The sequence below is a fragment of the Lichenostomus cassidix genome, chromosome 9 (genome assembly GCF_008360975.1).
Source record: "Lichenostomus cassidix isolate B80296 chromosome 9, HeHo_3.0, whole genome shotgun sequence".
Taxonomy (NCBI): Eukaryota; Metazoa; Chordata; class Aves; order Passeriformes; family Meliphagidae; genus Lichenostomus; species Lichenostomus cassidix.
Window position 1 is genome coordinate 13,631,335 of NC_139490.1, and position 16,878 is coordinate 13,648,212.

The 16,878-nt window shown below is 37.6% G+C and overlaps 1 long non-coding RNA gene across 1 annotated transcript in view; it reads right to left on the bottom strand.

The window, feature by feature from the left end:
• The window catches only part of LOC146433314 (uncharacterized), a 102,087-nt gene that overhangs the window by 41,227 nt on the left and 43,982 nt on the right, over window positions 1-16,878 (bottom strand). Inside the window, exon 3 of the long non-coding RNA XR_014853934.1 lies at window positions 6,922-7,090. This is a non-coding gene — a long non-coding RNA (uncharacterized LOC146433314). The remainder of the gene's footprint in view (window positions 1-6,921; window positions 7,091-16,878) is intronic.

The following is a 16,878-nucleotide window of genomic DNA, read 5'->3' on the forward strand; positions in this document are numbered from 1 at the left end:
TTTCAAGACTGGAAGATAAGATTTTTGAATCTCTAAATGTACCATCTCTGTAGCTGGAGGTATGCATTATTTAACCAGAACAATAGCTCTCATTAAAACTTAACTTAATTTTTCAGCTTTCTCAAAACATCTGCTACTCATGGGATCTGGTTTTATAATTATAATAAACAAATTTTCTCTAGTGATGTTCCTTTAGTTGCAAAAACAAGAGGTTTGTAGGATTTCTTCATAGCTTTGATAAACTTAACTTTATTGCAACAGAAATAATTAGTAGATTTTGTTGTTGTTGTTGTTATTTTAAATCTATTGCTTTAAAAGTTGATGTTACAGCTCTTGACTTACTTACCATAATGCTATCATTTCAAAACGAAACTCTGGAAAGCATTTCATTACAGGGGTTTAATAAAAACAACTTCTTTTCTGGGGCATATTGTGAAATTAATATATGACAAATCACAAGCATAATCTGAAAGCTGTACATGTACCAAGGATGCAGAGGATATGGGTGTCAAAACATTGAAAGATTTGGGGCAGTTTGTAATACTTGATAGAATAACTATCTGGAAGGGATTTAAATACTAAAGAAAGTGGCATCATAAGCAATTATTATAGGTTTTGGTACCAATTTTCCAGATTAGCAGGTTTGTCAGCTAGCCAAAAATATAAAATACAACTCATGGTGTTGATCGTGTGACCAATTGCTCCTCCCACCAGGATCAGCCACCTTACCAAGCAAAATGAAACAAAATAGGTTGACAGTGTGGGTTATTACTATATTTAGTGACCTAGTCACTATTTCCGTGTCATAATCTCTTCCTTTCAGTAAAATGTCTGTTGACATAACAGAACTGAAATCTCTGAAGTCTTTAGACCCACCCCGAGATCGAAACAAGAGGAAACACAACATAAAAAAATGTGCAGAAATTGCTTTTGGACCAGAAGCATCACAGTGGGAGCTGAGGTGGGAAGTCATCAAGAGCTGGGAGAGAACATCACCTGACTTTGGTACCCCAATATGTTGGTACTGTCTATTTCTCTGCCTCAAGGCCTCCTGCTCCACATGGATTTCATAATTTCAGGATTTCCTAATCCTTTGATACTTTTCTCTACTTTATGTGTCGAGACAAGTGAACAAACTCTTAAAACTTGCCTGGTCTTCTAAGCAAATAGAGCTGCAATATATAACATTTTTTATATTATTTTTAAGTTATTTATTTCTATAAAAAGATTAAATCACTGGAAGGTAAGCCAGGACTTGTTCTGCTGCCCCCAAACATAGCAGTCTGTCTTTTTCTCCAGCAGCAGTCACAAATTTCCTGAGGGCTCTCACTGCAGAGCTATCAGAAAATTGGTTTTACCTGTGCAAACACGAGCCCTGCTGCTGCCCTGTCAGCAGAGGCCATCAGGAGCCCAAGGACTGTCCCTGCACAAGAGACAGACTGTCCTCTCCAGCCTCTGCTGCCAGGAGCACACCCATGGCTGCAGCAGCATCCCTGGGCAGCACTGAGAAGGGTTTGGACACTGCTGCTCAGGATGCTCCTGCTGGGCTGAGAAACCAAATCCCCCAAACCCTAACAGAGACTACAATGAGGTGTTTTATGAAGGCTACCTAGAGATTCATGAACAGCCATCTTCTCACACAAGCCAATACATTAAAGATAAGGATTGTGTTGTTTGTTTATTCTTTTTCCATTTACTGAAAAGTTGAGTAGATGGTAAATTGTGTTTGTACCAAATTACTATTAGCTGTTGAAAACTACTGTTTAGGGTTTTTTTTCAACAGCTTAAACCAATATTCAAGATAAAAACAGAATAAAAATGGTTATGCATTCTTTCACATTCAAGTGAAGAAAATTATTTTGCACAGCAAGTACTGAGATCAATTAAAATCCTTTACTTCAGATATAATTAACAAGCCTCACAAGCATAAAGTGATTTAATTTCCTGTATCAAACCAAATGCTGTTTTCTGTCAGTAAATGACTATTCTCTTACAGCATTGCACATTAATAATTCATCATTGCTGTATATTCAAACAGATGGGACTCAATGGAAACTTCTAATGAAAACAGCATTAACGTACATCCAGCATGTAGAATCTTTAAAGGAATAGTATTTTCTTTATGTTCTAATGTTGAGCTTTTTCATTTCACAATTTCTTAATTTGAGTTAATTTGTTACATTACCAAAATAAACCAATCCTTAAACTGGGTGAAAAACATAACAGGGAATCTAATACAGTTGTATAAAATAAAAATAACAAACCCAAGACCTACTCCTTCATTAAATATCCACAAAATAATTTTATTACAGTTTATGGTTACTAATCTTTATCCTTGCATTAACTTTGATGAGGTTCAATTAGTCTGGCAAGTGACTTGCACACTCTAAGATTTCCCTCTCTGGCAAGGGAGAGCAGAAAATGAACATATAAACCTCACAGAGCCACGTGAGTCAGAGCTCAGTCACTCACTGCCCTGCAGTGCAGAGCAAGGCTGCAAGACCAAAGTTACTGCAGCTCACTTACTGCCAGAGAGAAGAACCTTTTTTCTTCCCACCACCTCCTTTTTACTTCTCCATTTCCTTTTATGATCTCAAAGCAGAGAAATAAAAGGGGGGGAGTGTGAGAGTGTGTCATTACTGCAGTTCAATAAGGCTTTGAAAAAACAGTGAGAAAGAAAGAATTTGTTGTCTGATCTTAGGTATTCTTAAGTCAATAGGAATTAATTGACCATGAATATTTTCATCTTACAGCTCCCTGCACCAGCAGCAGACCTACTGGCCTCTAATATCATAATTTGAAACTTTTACTTAGGAAAACTTGGAAGACCTGCCAATGTAAGCAGCAAAAAAGTGTAACAATTCTACAACAAACAATGAAAACTAAATCTGTAATATATCTATATTAACAATCCCATTGGGATAAAATCCCCTTCCTTTAGTCTTACAAGTGATATTCACTTCAATAACACAACATGACGTGGAAACACTTTTCTCTCCTGAACATTTTGCCATTGGAGCTGGCACCATTTGTTCTTATTAAGCACATTCATACAAAGAATGAGTTCTGCTGCTGCTGCTTTCAGTGTGTTTTCAAGACTGAGGGGTTGATGCTGCAAAGTGCTGAATAAACTGACTGCTCCAAGGACATCCACAGCTCTAAATGCATGCACAGCCACAGTCAGGATGAAAGGAATTTCCCATGTAAATGGTTGCATCCACATTGTGATCCCTTGCTGGCTAGACAGCACACATTAAGTACATTATTAGAGCAAGTACACAAGGCAGAGAATCTTGTTTATGCAAATGGTATGAAAATATCACAATAGGTATCCCCTTTCTCCCTGACTAGCTAACAGAGATACTGGTAGCAAAAATATTCATGTTTCTCTCCAGTACCTAGGATGCCTGCCTTATACATTTTCATTCTACATCAAGTTCTTCAACTGAAACAAGAAAAAACCTTAAGGTAAATACTGTGCATTTGCACCACACCTAAGAGCAATTATTTGTTCACATCTCCATTACACCTCACTTTGAAAGGGCAAGGTTTAGAACTCTAAGGGAAATTAGGTGAAACAAGTTATTTGGAACTGAGGGGAAATGAGTGAAGAAGGAATAAATTGAGCTTTTAAGGACATGCTGAAAGTGCCAGCCAATATCACACAGCATTGTCTTTAAATAATATCCACTCTGGATGCCAAGAAAATACCTTCTTTGAGTGGTTCTTATGCATGCCATAACTCAAAAGTTTATTTTATTGCACTATCAGAACAAAGTGCCCTAAGAAACTACAAAAATATATTATAAATACATTTTTAGTTAGTTAGAAATTATTTTTGATACAAAATCCATAATGTCTTTCCCTTTAGATTTTGCTACATGACATAACAATGCATTTATTGGAGTTGTGCAACATGGTCCCAGAATTCCCTAATTGCTACTCTAGAAATAAGCCTCAAAGATTTGAATATCCCATCCTAAATAAATGTTTGGTTCTTTGCTTTGAAAAATATGACACTCAATCTGTGCTTTTAAAGAAAAAGCTGCAGAGAATATGTTGACATAAGTCTTCTGGATAAATTTTTCCTCTCCTAACAAGATTACCCATGTGTATTTTTCTGACAGGGACCAGAAAAAGCAAATACTTCCCTTTATAGGCCTCCATCATAATGCAACCTCAGAAAGAACAATAAATTAAAAAATCTGTTGCCAAAAATTGAGTTGTTTGTGTCTCAGCTCTCCCAGATGGAAAACACTTTTGTTAAAACATTGCAAGTGAAATTAGGCAGCTTGTTAGTGAAGCCTAATCATTCATTAGCATTTTAAATTCCTGCAAAGGGACAAAATGCTTAAGTATCTGACTGCCTGGATATTAACTGATAATGCTTTCTGTTTCTATGCAAATACCTCAAGTATGTATCAGAATTTAGCTAAAGAACACTGGGTAAAATTTTTGCTTTGTCAAAATTTCTTAGAGCTCACAATACTCTCCTTTTTTTTTATAAATTATTCTCTCCCCTCTTCCTTTTCATTATTTTCCACAACATACCCATCTTATAACTCTGCCCAAAGCAAGGTCTCTTTGTTTTCCATTGACATAGATCTTGGTATTGGTTATAAATGAGTATATTTCTTCCAACATACTGAGCACAAAAGGACAGATTTAGCTGAATTTGTATTATAGAAACTCTGCACATTGATTCAACATTACATTACAAACCCATACACAGAAGACTTAGAGAGGACAGAATTATGGATGAAGGTATCAACTCTTTATTAATAAATTATAAGAACCTATTTTCCTGGTCTAATAGCAGGAAATAAATGAGATTCAGACAAATAGCTGAATCTAATAGTAGATTTCATCTAGGTAAATGAAGAACCCCACCATATAAAGCAAGTGATAAAGCACCCTATAGATAACCTGAGAAAGAAAACCCAATAATTAGTCTGTTCTTTGTGCAACTATTACAAAGACTTTGGCAAAAGCTGATATTGCAGAAAGCTCCCAAAAGACTTCCCAGAATTTGAAACCTTTGCCAGATCACCTAAATTGCAGGTTTCAGTGACTTTGGCATCTGACACCTGGGGACAAGCTATGCACTTATTTTATGTTACTCTCCACTTTATACTGCTCACTTAGGAAGGGAAAAACCTTTCAGCATCACAGCCATGTGTGGCTTTTGCTGATGGGGTACAAGCCAATCTGCTGTTACCAAGTCAATTATGTGCTATTTTAGCTGCTTTACTGCAGGAGAAGGTGTCCTACAACAGAGAGGCAAAACACACATCTCCAGCCATTAGAGGCCTCTGAGGCAGAAGCTGTCAGACAGAGCCTTTTGCCCTGTGTCTGCTGCACCATTGAGATTTAGAGGAATGGTTGGTTACTGATCAGTCTCAAAGTGTACCACAAGTTGACCAGAAAAGACTCCAGCTTCTAAAAATTGACTGAGATTTCTAAGAGTGAAAGTGTGAATTGCAGCAAGGGTTTTTTACAAAAGCCCCTAATAATAGCATTCATCTTTCAACCCTGATTGAAACAAATGTAATCCTTTCTTTCCTTCGACTTCCTAACTTTTTAGGCTTCTGCTTGTAGCTTTTAACATAAGTATGTTTAAAAAAGCTATATCAGAGCAGCAGCACAAACTCATATAACATTGCTAGCTGTCTCCTGGAAGTATGAAAATGAAGAAAATGTATAGACAATAACACAAGATATCACCTTGCAGCTCTTGAGCAGTCTTCATTTCAAGAGCATTTTCAAAGCACCAATACCACAGTGCTATGTACTAATAGCCTGGGCAGCCAGGCTCCCATCACACTAATTAACTCACCTAGGGGGTTCTAGCTACAGCCCACATGCACAATTTCAAAGCTTTTCTCTCCCCTCCTACTCCTTTGTCTAATATTTTTCACTATAATCACACTCAGGAAGAAAATTACAAAGCCAAACATGACAAGTGTGTCTTGCCTCAGCTAAAACTATTCAGAAACAACAAAAGACAAGATCGAGAAGTATAGCTATAGAAAGGCTTTTACCCTTCTAGCAACAGAAAAATAAGCTAAGCCCTTGAAGGCCATTTGATGAAGGAAATGCATGCTTTCTGTTTTTCTGGGTGAGAGTTCCAAGGATTTCCACAGCTCATTTGCTGCAGAGGTCAAATCCAATCCATGAAATTTCCTCCAAACACACAGCCTTTTCACTGCAGCCATACACCACAGCCATCTCCCTCCTGCCCATCGACAGAAGACTAATCACCCCAGGCTGCAGCTTCATACAAATGGCTGTAGCAAGGACTTTGCAGAGCAATAGCAATAAAAGTCATCCCCAAAGTGTCCACAACAAAGCCTGTGCTCAGGGTTCCCTGTGGAAGCTCTTGCAGTCAGGCTGATGTCCAGGACTCTGAACTCTGAACTCAATGCTCTGAGTTCATTTCCAGTCTCTGCTTCCCAACAGGCAGGTGTTCAAAATGTCATGTTCTGCTGACCTCCCCACTGCATCATACCAGGATTTGGAAGTGGCTAACTTTATAAACCAGACAGGGTACAACCCAGAAATGAACATTAATTTGGTAATTGGCCTTCTGGAGCAGATCAGAAGGCACATCAGAAGACTTTAAGTTTTCAGGTATTATTTTTCCATTTTCTGAATGTAAGAGGAAGAGCCCCATGCAAATTCCCTAGTAACAAGAAACAAATACTCTAGCTGCAGCAAAATCTCAATTTGAAAATTTAAATAAACCTTAGAGGAAATATTTAAAACCCAAGGCTACAGAGCTACTTCCATTTCCCCACCCCCTTTTTTTTTTTTATTTTGCTGCTTTCCTGCAACAAATACATCAACACAACTGCACACCTTCAAATGGTCAGAATTCATCACTCTAGAGGGAATAAATTTTTAAAAAGTAAGCTCTCTTACCTCTGAGAACCATTTCCTTTTGACTGCTCTTGGTTTCCTCCAGACGAAGTGGCAACTGGCAGGTCTTTGTTGATAGATACTGACTACAGGTCATGTGAATCACCATGAGCAAATCTCAGATTTTCAGCTTTCTGGAGCATCACAGAGTAGCAGAACTCTTGCACAACATCTGGAAAGTGAAAATAATTCAAGAGTAAAAACTTTCATATCTTGTTTTAGTGTTTCAGGGGAAAATTGCCAACAACGGAATGACACTAATTATTACATAATCAACATTAGTCAGTGAGCCTAATTTGTGTGAAAGATAGTGGGGCTGAAGGCAAAAGGAGGCAGTTTTAGTCAAGCACTAAATATGAACTTCAGGGAGCAGTTCATGCAAAAGCATTTGCCTTGCAGAATGCCAAGAGGCACCTCTGCTCCATTGTTTATAGCTCAACTCCTGCAGATCACTCAAGGGTGGCTGGCCAAAGGCAAACAAAGAAAATGCTAGGCAAGAGACTCAAAGGCTCTAGAAGCACAAACTCCATTCTAGGATTTTAAATAGAGAGTGTAGAAATCAAGATGGCAGTGGAGCATCCTGCTTGAACACACTTTTCTCCTAACAAAGAAAAAAATTGCTTTTAATGTATATTTAATGTATAATGTATTATAATGCCACATCATTCCACTAATTAAATATAGTATTAAGTGACTTAATACTATTGCTAAAGTTCTGAAGATCAAAATGTAGATGGTTAGCATGAATCCATTTTCATTGCATGTGAAAGAACATCAACTCTCAATAAATAATTAATAAAGGACACTTCTACATCTCTTCCCACAACTCCTTGGCATTATTTAATTCTTTTCCAGTTGTAAGAATATACTGTACCTAAATTGTCTGCTCATTAAGCATCTCAGTTCAGTTCCCAGCTAAGCTGATCAATTACATTAGGGACCAAACCGAAATTAAACAAATATTTTCTGCTACTTAAATGGCAAAAAAACCTCCCAAAACTTAAAAAAAAAGTATCTTTGATTCTGCATGTGCACACAGGGCTTTGTTTTTAATAGAACTTTTCTCAGAGTAGTTTTATATTCAAATTCATCTGAAAGTTTAAGAAAGAATGCAGACTATCCTGAAGGCAAATTTAAAAAAAAAAAAAAAAAAAAAAGGAAGATTATAATTGTTTTCCAGTTAATGATCAAAAAATTAAACTGGCCACAAAAATCTCAAGAACACCAAAGTATCATTCAACTGAGCAATATCTTTAGATACTATATAAAATATAAAAACACCACAGACTTTCAGGTGGCAAAATATTAAAATCCCAAAGATGAACTTGCCTTTAGTCAGAAGGAATCATTTTTCAAAGAAAGTTAACTAAGATGTTGCTATTTTCCTGCAACTTTAATGAATTTCTGTGTTTACTTTGCTGAACAACTACTATTCATTAATGCAACATAACTAGAACTCAAAAACTAAGAAAAAAAAACATGAACCCAATTCTTTCCTTGAAGCCTTAAAATTTCCACTTTTAGTCATGATTTTATTTACCTAAGTAAAATTAGAGTCTTTATTTATGTTGGTGTTCAAAGAACTGAAATTATGTGTACTTAAATCTCATCAGCACATAATATTATATCACATTCTTATCAGGATTCTACGTTTTTAAAGGAAGAGATGGCTGAAAAAGTGGAACCAAGAAGGCAAAGAAATTCAGTCTATTGTCTTCTCCATATCCATTTTCAATAGCAGAATTATTGTCCAGCTGGAGCACCTTTATGACTCAATACATTTCAAAACCACTTTCAGAACACAGAAAAATAGTATTATAAAAATAATTCATCCTCGAGTTTAATTTCACATCGAGAACATAATGGAATATTTAATACTTGCCACGTCAATCCTGCAAAGTTACCTTACACTGTGCAAATGTGGGGAAAATGGGAAACAAAGGCATATTTTCCCATCAGATGGTTCAAGACTGTATGGATATATATATATGTATATATCCTACTGAAATCAGTCATAAAAGCTTACAAAACCCCCACAAAGCTACAAAGAAAAACCCCCAGCCATGGCTTGTTTATTCCACTTAGGGCTGCTCTTTGAGCATGCCTGGCATAAGGAGGCTTTCTGCTGCTGCTCCCAGGACACAGGGAGACTGTGCAGCCTGAAAGAGCAGCACAGCCAACTGTGTGACCCAAGAGACTTAACCCATTTTGATCAACTCACATCTTCTGATATCAACTGTTCTTATATTTGCAAAGAAAAAACAACAAAAAAAAAGAAAATTAGTGCCTTAGCAAGCATTAAATCAACCTACTAGAAAGATGGAGAAAGTAGTCCTCCATCCCATAAGCAAACAATATAATTCAAAGTGTAAAAGACATGAGTCATGGTAATTCAACTTTAAGATTCTGTAATTCTTATCCAGACAAGCTTGTTTCCTCAAGAGAACAAGTGGCCTGAAATCCTGGCTCCGTGGAGCACTCCAGCTAGCAATGAATCCTCAGCATAATATTACAACCAAACACATCACACAAATCTAAGATGCACACAAAACCATAATTTTGTATATGCATAAATTAAACAAGAGTCCTCTTTTCATTTTTTTGGTTAAACCAAACAGTATTTTCCATTCACTGTTTTGGTTTTGGGATTTTTTTTTTTTATTTCTAGCTAAAAAATATTTAAATAGATTCTGCAGAGTTGCACCCCCAGAAAGACTCCTTCTAGCAGAAGCACAAAACATGTGGGTAGAACAGACTGGGAATCAAAGCAATAATGTGCTTTTCTTGCATGGCTGGAGCCTTCATTTGGCCAAGTGGTTGAGCAGGGCTGACCACAATCCCCTCAGCCAGTCTGATTAGCTGTGATCCCACTTACTCCCACAGTCCCCTTTAATAGCCTCTGGACATTGCAAAATCAGTGCGTGGGGATTAGGAACACTGGGTTTCTGTTTCAGAAGGGGTAAAAATGGTTATTTTCAGAATGAGGTCACCCTGATGTATATAACTAACTAGTAAAGAAAGCACCACTGACCTCTGCTCTGTTCAAGGGCTCCTAAATAATTAAAACATAAAATCTTTCTAAGTGTCTGGTTAAACACAGGCCTCTAAATCCCATTTAGGCACCCAGATAAGAAGCTTGGTTTTTGAAAGGCATCTGTTTACTACCTTTCACAGCACTTTTCACTGATCACTCATTTACATGCATTTCCTTACTTTAAGAATGGTTTTCTTTTAATTTGGTGTTTTACCAGGGTATCTTTCTGTGCATTAAAGCATCTATTCTTATTAGCAAAAATAAAAGGGGATTGTAAGTCACTGCTACTGCAATGGTGTATCAAAAAACAGAACGGAGGAAAAACAAAACAAGAAAATACACAGTTCCTCAAGATCATTCTATACCTAAATCCACCTCCACAAGTGGAATTTATCAAAAGGTCAGACTTAAAAAGCAGCAATTCATAAATACTAATTACCACCTTGCCAGTGATTGCATGATAACATTTACTGATGCATAATTGAATAGCAAAAATTAAAAAAAAACAGAGAGCGTGGGTAGATTTAATAATTAATTCCTCCCACACTAATCACTTTCTGACTATTTCTTATAATAAGCACAATTATATATTCTTGGTTCCTTTTTCTTTTCTTCTTCCTTTGTGAGTAACAAACTGAGTCTGTCTTTCTAAAACTGAAGGAATGGGGAACCATTGCAAATAACAGTAAAATAATTTTGCCAGTTATAAATTTCTAAATATTTTAATTGTATCTTTTTTCTTCATCGCTGAATACAACTGTGATTCTTTGTTTTACAAAGCATTAGCACTTTTAAATTATCCCATTACAATTAGATCACCTTCCCTCAAGCCTTCTTCCTAAACTGCACATCTGTAATCCAAGTGCATTTATTTCTGTGTGCTGTTATAAACAGAAGTTACTCAGCCACCATCCTCTATCCCCCATATCCTAACAGCTGGATGGTGGTTAAGGACAGCTCATCTCCACTTTCTCAGGTCTGAGCCAGCAAGAGAGTGTGCTATTCCCAGGGACAGGGTTAGGTCTGTCAGGATGTAATTATCTGGATTACAGCACTGATTCAAGGCAGCCACAGTGAGCTCACATGTGATTTACTGTGCAAGGGATAAACAGGACTGAAAGCACAAGAGCAGCTGCCAGAAAAGTGGCAGGAGAAGGTGCTTAAAATCACACAGAGGTGTAGTGTCTTGGGGTATTATGAGCACAACAAACCCCAGTAACTGTTGGCTGTAGGGGAAAGGCAAAATATTAAGTCAAATCATAATATTTTTGTTATTGTATTTTTAAACTTCAGCCAAACTTTATCTTCTCACAATAGCTTGTTAGACCAATATATTCAGCAGTCCAGTGCTGGAGACATTTTGATAGAAAAACCCAGCAGCATGGCACAAAAATCTCTATAGGCCACATGGAAACCAAATTGTTACAACGTTTGTCAGAACACACAAAAAATATTCAAGATTATGATACAGTCCTCTTGGGTTTCAGTCCTCCTCAAATAGGTAGGTTTCACCCATGGAAAAAATTCATATTTTTTGTCACAAATACATAGGGAAATACACAACAAACATAAGCTAAACCCTGCTCCCCAAGATTACAAAACACTTTCAAGAACTGAAACTCCAGTTAACACTCACCAAACACCCACACACCTTTCTAAATATCCTCATCTCCCACACTTCAGAAAACACCCAAAGTCACAGCAGGAGAGGAACAGTGCTTGGCCCACAAAGCCCAGCACTGTAAGAAATTCAAACCTTGCCATCCTGTGTCTTTAACTGATGTGAAATAAAACCTACAAGAACACAGGAATGAAGAAACTCGTTTGTGCCACTTCCATTCCCCAGCTCTGAAACTTTTTGACACACATCATCAAATGTGTTCCATCTCTCTCATCTCCCTCTTCCTGCTAACTCTTGGTTACTAAGATGGGAGGGTCTGAGATTTGGGGCTTTTTTTTCCTTCTCTGTTTTTTTTGGAAGTGGTTCTCTGCAGAGACACTGGCAGGCTTTGCAGAAAGCTCTGAGTCAGTTCCATTATTGGGGCCAAGCAGGCTCATGGTCAGAGGGATGCTGTTATCCCACTGGCCTTGGAACAGGAACATGGGGTTTGTACTCAGAACAAGGAATTGAACAAGTATTGGTGAGACTGTGTGGAGCTGGGATATAAAGTACACCTGTGGGAATAATGAAGCCACAGTCAGTAAAGCAGATTGATCACAGGTCAGTGAGGCAGTTGTTGAAAGACTTCACACATTTATGGTGCAGTTATCACAGTCTGTAGCAAACAGTAGCACTGCCCCTTGGATATTTCCTAAATCCTTTGAAATCATAGTAATTTATTGAAAGGTCTTTTTACAGGGTTCAAAGTCCATTTGCAAGTAGGAGGAGAAATGGCTGTCTAAATACCATTATATTCACATAATAATTATTATACAAATTTTAAGTTCCTCTGCTGGACAGAAATCAGCCTCTGAGGAAGAACTCCTTTTTCTGTCAGCAACTTCAAAGGAGCCCTTTTTTTATTTTAATTACCTCTCAGGGATTATTTTGAATACGTTGATCAAGGAGTCACTAGAAATATTCCTCAACATTAAGCAACACAATAAGGACAAGCTACTTATTCATCCTTAACACAGGGCAGAGAAACAACAGTTCATCCCACTGCAGTGAAACCATTATGGGAAAAAGATTTTCATGTCAGACTTGGAGATGAAGGAAGATCGCATACTGTGAGACAGCACACAGCCCTCAGAGCAGCTCTGCTGTGTCACACTAAGGCCCTTTGGTCCAATATCTGCCAGGCAAGCCATTCATCACACCAGGAATGAGATGGATTCCTGAGTCAGTGCCACAGAGTCTCAGGTCTCACATAACCCAGCCTTCAGCCGAGGTGCAAAGCAGAGATGTGCTGTGGGACGAGGATGAGCAGCAATTCCTGTCTTTGCTAATCCCAGCTGAAGTCATTGTTTGACCTAACATCACATATCAGCTACTTAATTCCTCCATGGAGGCTGATTTCCTCCATGGAATTCAACTATTAACACTCAAGCTTGCTGGCTTTGGTAAATGTATGCTGTGACGTGATTTTGTTGGGTTTTTCACTCTCTTCCCTGGAAGTAATCCATTATTTCAGCACATGTGAATCCCATCAAACTATCGCTTCACAAAAAACAGTTTTGGAGACTACATAAGCCCATGGAAACCTCTCCAGAGTTAGTTTGCAGCTTCTATTTGGCTAGAAGAGGAAAAAACCAGCCAAGAGGTTTGACAGGACAAGGAGCAAGCTGAGTGACCCTGCAATGGGTCACAGTGCCACAGGCATTCCAAGCCCCTCACTACACTCTAACTAAAGGTGAGATACTCACCTTACCTTGCTACTGCGCTATGACCATCACTTTAAAAATTCGCCAAGAACAAAGAGGAAGTGGAGGAGGTAAAAGCACAAAGATGTTCAACCAAGCACATGAGGGGGAACAGAAATACATTCATTAATATTTCACTCTTCTGTGAAGAAATGTTGTAGTGACTTTTCCTGGTAATTCACAAAAACAATTCTTTGGTAGAAGACATACACCTATGAAGAATTCAGCTAAACTGAGAAAGCAATATGGGGAAATTTTGTTTTACTATTTTTATGTGGTCACTAAAATAGGTTAGAGAACAATATTTTGTTTCTATACTGTAACAAAAAACAATTAAGATTTAAAGAATGGGAAAAAAAGATGGTTACTGTTTGATTTTACTGAAGCTTCTGTGATTTCTACAAATAGGCTAGTAGGTTATTTCAAAATCTTTCCCCCATTCCCTGGAAACATATTATCTTTTCTGAATTTCTTTAACCTTGCACGGCTATTTGAAAAGAAATAATGTACCAAAATACTCGGGCTTGAGAAGCTTGAATTATGTGTAGTTTGCTACAAAAAAATGCAATCAGCATTGGAGTTAAAAATCATTGTTTCTTTGTCCAGCAGATAACCTCTCAAACATTTCACAGGCCGAATAAAGCTTTCTCCTTGGAATGCATGAAGGATAACTTTAGTGGATATGGAAGACTCAAGCAAAAGGGTATATATATGCTGCAAGTGATTAAGCAAAGTGTTTTCAAACTCGAATGGATGAGGGGGCCTATTTAATATTGGGACCGCTTTCTGACAGTCTTAATTTACACATCAAAAGAGAAATACGCTCTAAGATTTTGTCACCGTAATGGTTTTGCTATTACATTAACTAGCAATTACTACACAATGCCATGCAAGCTGACTAGGCTTTAAATGCCAAGACCCAATTTTGAAACCTCCTTAGGCTGTTATTTCAACGTCTTCCACACTTTGAAGGGAGAAAATTACGAAGGCTACAATTGCTTGGATTAATAATGGCTAAAAATGCCTACAAATGCCTTTTTCTAGCCTCCGTGCAAGGAAGCAGAAAAATATCAGTAGTGGTTTACCCTTCCCTCCATTCTACCCAGTACTTGAAGTGTGAAGCACAGGGGTGGAAGCTGTAGCCATGTTCTCTTCCCCTCCTCCTCCACAAAAGTGCTGGGCTGCTCTGGGAAAACTTTTTGCATTTCAGCATGTTTACAATAGCACACTGCACTGGATGAGTGCCTTTGGTTTTGTCAAGTGATGATGCATTCTCTTTTTCTTTTTTTCACTTTTGTCTCTGACAGTTAAGAGGAATTGCTGACCTAAACACAGTGTCTATTTTGTCTGAGTTCCACAGTAGTCACAATTAAAACTGGCCAACTGCAAATATCCATCTTTGATTTGCTGGCTGTTTCAGGCAAAGGTTCTGGCACAGCTGGATTCTCCTTCATATACTTTGATTTTTTCCTTCCATGCCCTGGTTCAGCTCTCCCACTGAACACCTCCAGAGCACTTAATTAATACATCACTAGGCTGACCGTCATCTGATACAAAGCAGAGCTTCACTGTAATTTGCTTTGATAGAAATATGCCTATTTATGGAAATAAACAGATAATTTCTCTGTTAAGGAAAACAATAAGCATTTGGGCATGGCTTTCTCTGCCATAGCATTTGATACCAGATGTCCTTCCCTGCAAGCACTGCATTTTCTGTTCTGCAGTAGTTCAAGCTCTTTTTAGGGTGAAACCAGTGTCACCTGCTAAGGTGCATAAGCCAAATTCTCCAATTCAATAACAGAAGCCTCCTAAAATTGAGACAGTCACTTAAGAGTTATGCAGCCATGTCACACAGCTTCATAATTAATCCTTCAAACAAAATTTCAAAGAGTTGACATTGATTTTGGTGGAGGCATTTTCCAGGCTACTTGATGAAATTAAGGTGGTTTGTAGCAACTTTGAAACAGAAAAAATAGATAAGAGGGTGAAAGACTTCATGCACTTCTTACTTATTGCAGTTACTTGATTCTTAACCAATATAACTTCACATACAGTTGTTCTCCATAATTGATTTTTAGCTACTAAAAAAGTGACTTTCACTAAAAAAAGAGATGATGTATTCATAAAAGGAGCTAAGAGCTATATTGAAAACCTGCTTTTTGACTTGCCACTCCGTGACTACAGACGTATATTTGAAAATTACACAAAGCAAGCTAGAAGAAGTTAAACATTTTACTTGGAGATCAAATTACTTACTTATATTATCTTTCAACTTAACCTTTAATCCTTGAAGAGGAATCTGTTTAACCTAATGGCACTATTCAACTGGGCCTTAATTTTCTTTAATTATTTGTTTCTTGTAAACAAACATTCCAGCCTCTGCATCTATCAAGTCCAAAACAAGAAGCAGAAGAGAGTTCCCAAATTCATTTTATACCAGCTGAAAGTTTCCTCTCCTCCTCCATTAGTGTTGCTGTGCCACCATGATGTTCAGAGAGCAAACCAGATGCCCACTTTAGTAAAAAGACCAACAAAACTGCAACACCTTCCCAAAATAAAGCTATATTTCTGAGCAGCTCTCACTAAACTGACCAAGAGGTGCAAGGCACTTGTCTATTACTGCTCCTCCTGCAAGGGGCTCAGGGTGCTGAGCCTGCTGTGCACCCACAACTCATCTAGTGCCCTGGCCTTGGAGTCAGAGCTGCAAAGCACCAGCCAAGGGACAAATAAATCTGCCCATGACCATGGTCTTTCTGGTGCTTTGGTAGGGAAAAAAATAATAAAAATGCAGCGGCAAAACCGAAGAGAGCAATATCTTCATTCTAAAGCAGACAATCAGAGTGTGAACAGTGGAGGTACTAAGTGCTTCATGAAATACAACTGTGTGGTATCTGCAGGCATGGATCATGAGCAGATGAGATTTAGGAATTCAGTCAGCTGCATTAATTCTCTTCCTAATTTTTTTTTTTTTTAAAGCTGTAGATTCTCATATTTATGATTTCATTGTGCTTTAATTCACTTACACTTTAATAAGAGAAAAGGGTTTTGGGGGTTGGGAATGGGGAAATAGGTTGCAGTTATGGTTTTAAATAATTTATGCCTCAGTTAAATCCAAGCTATTTTAATGATTTATTAAACATTCTGCAGCAGTTGTATTAAACAGAGGCCAGGAGAAATTAATGATTAGGTGATAATAGCTGGAGATCCTATCACTGTTACTCAGCTAAATTGATTTTCTTAGAATAGCTAAATAAAAAAAAACCTAAAAGCTACATGACAAATCACAAAATTTTGTTGTTAAGCACACTATATACTGCTAGATCCCAAAGGGGAAAAAAATAAGGAAACATTTTTTTCCTGATTCTTAAAATGTCAGAACACATTTTTGTTTTTATTAAACTCTTCTACAAGATATGACTCCCTTTTTCAGCTGCACCAGAAATCTAAACAGGGCAAATTACACCTCTTAGAAACCAAAAGACTCTGAAAACCCTTCCATTTAAGGGGGAAAAAAAAAAAGTCCATTTACCAGGCTGAGCATCAAGTCAGAGGTTGTCCCCCGA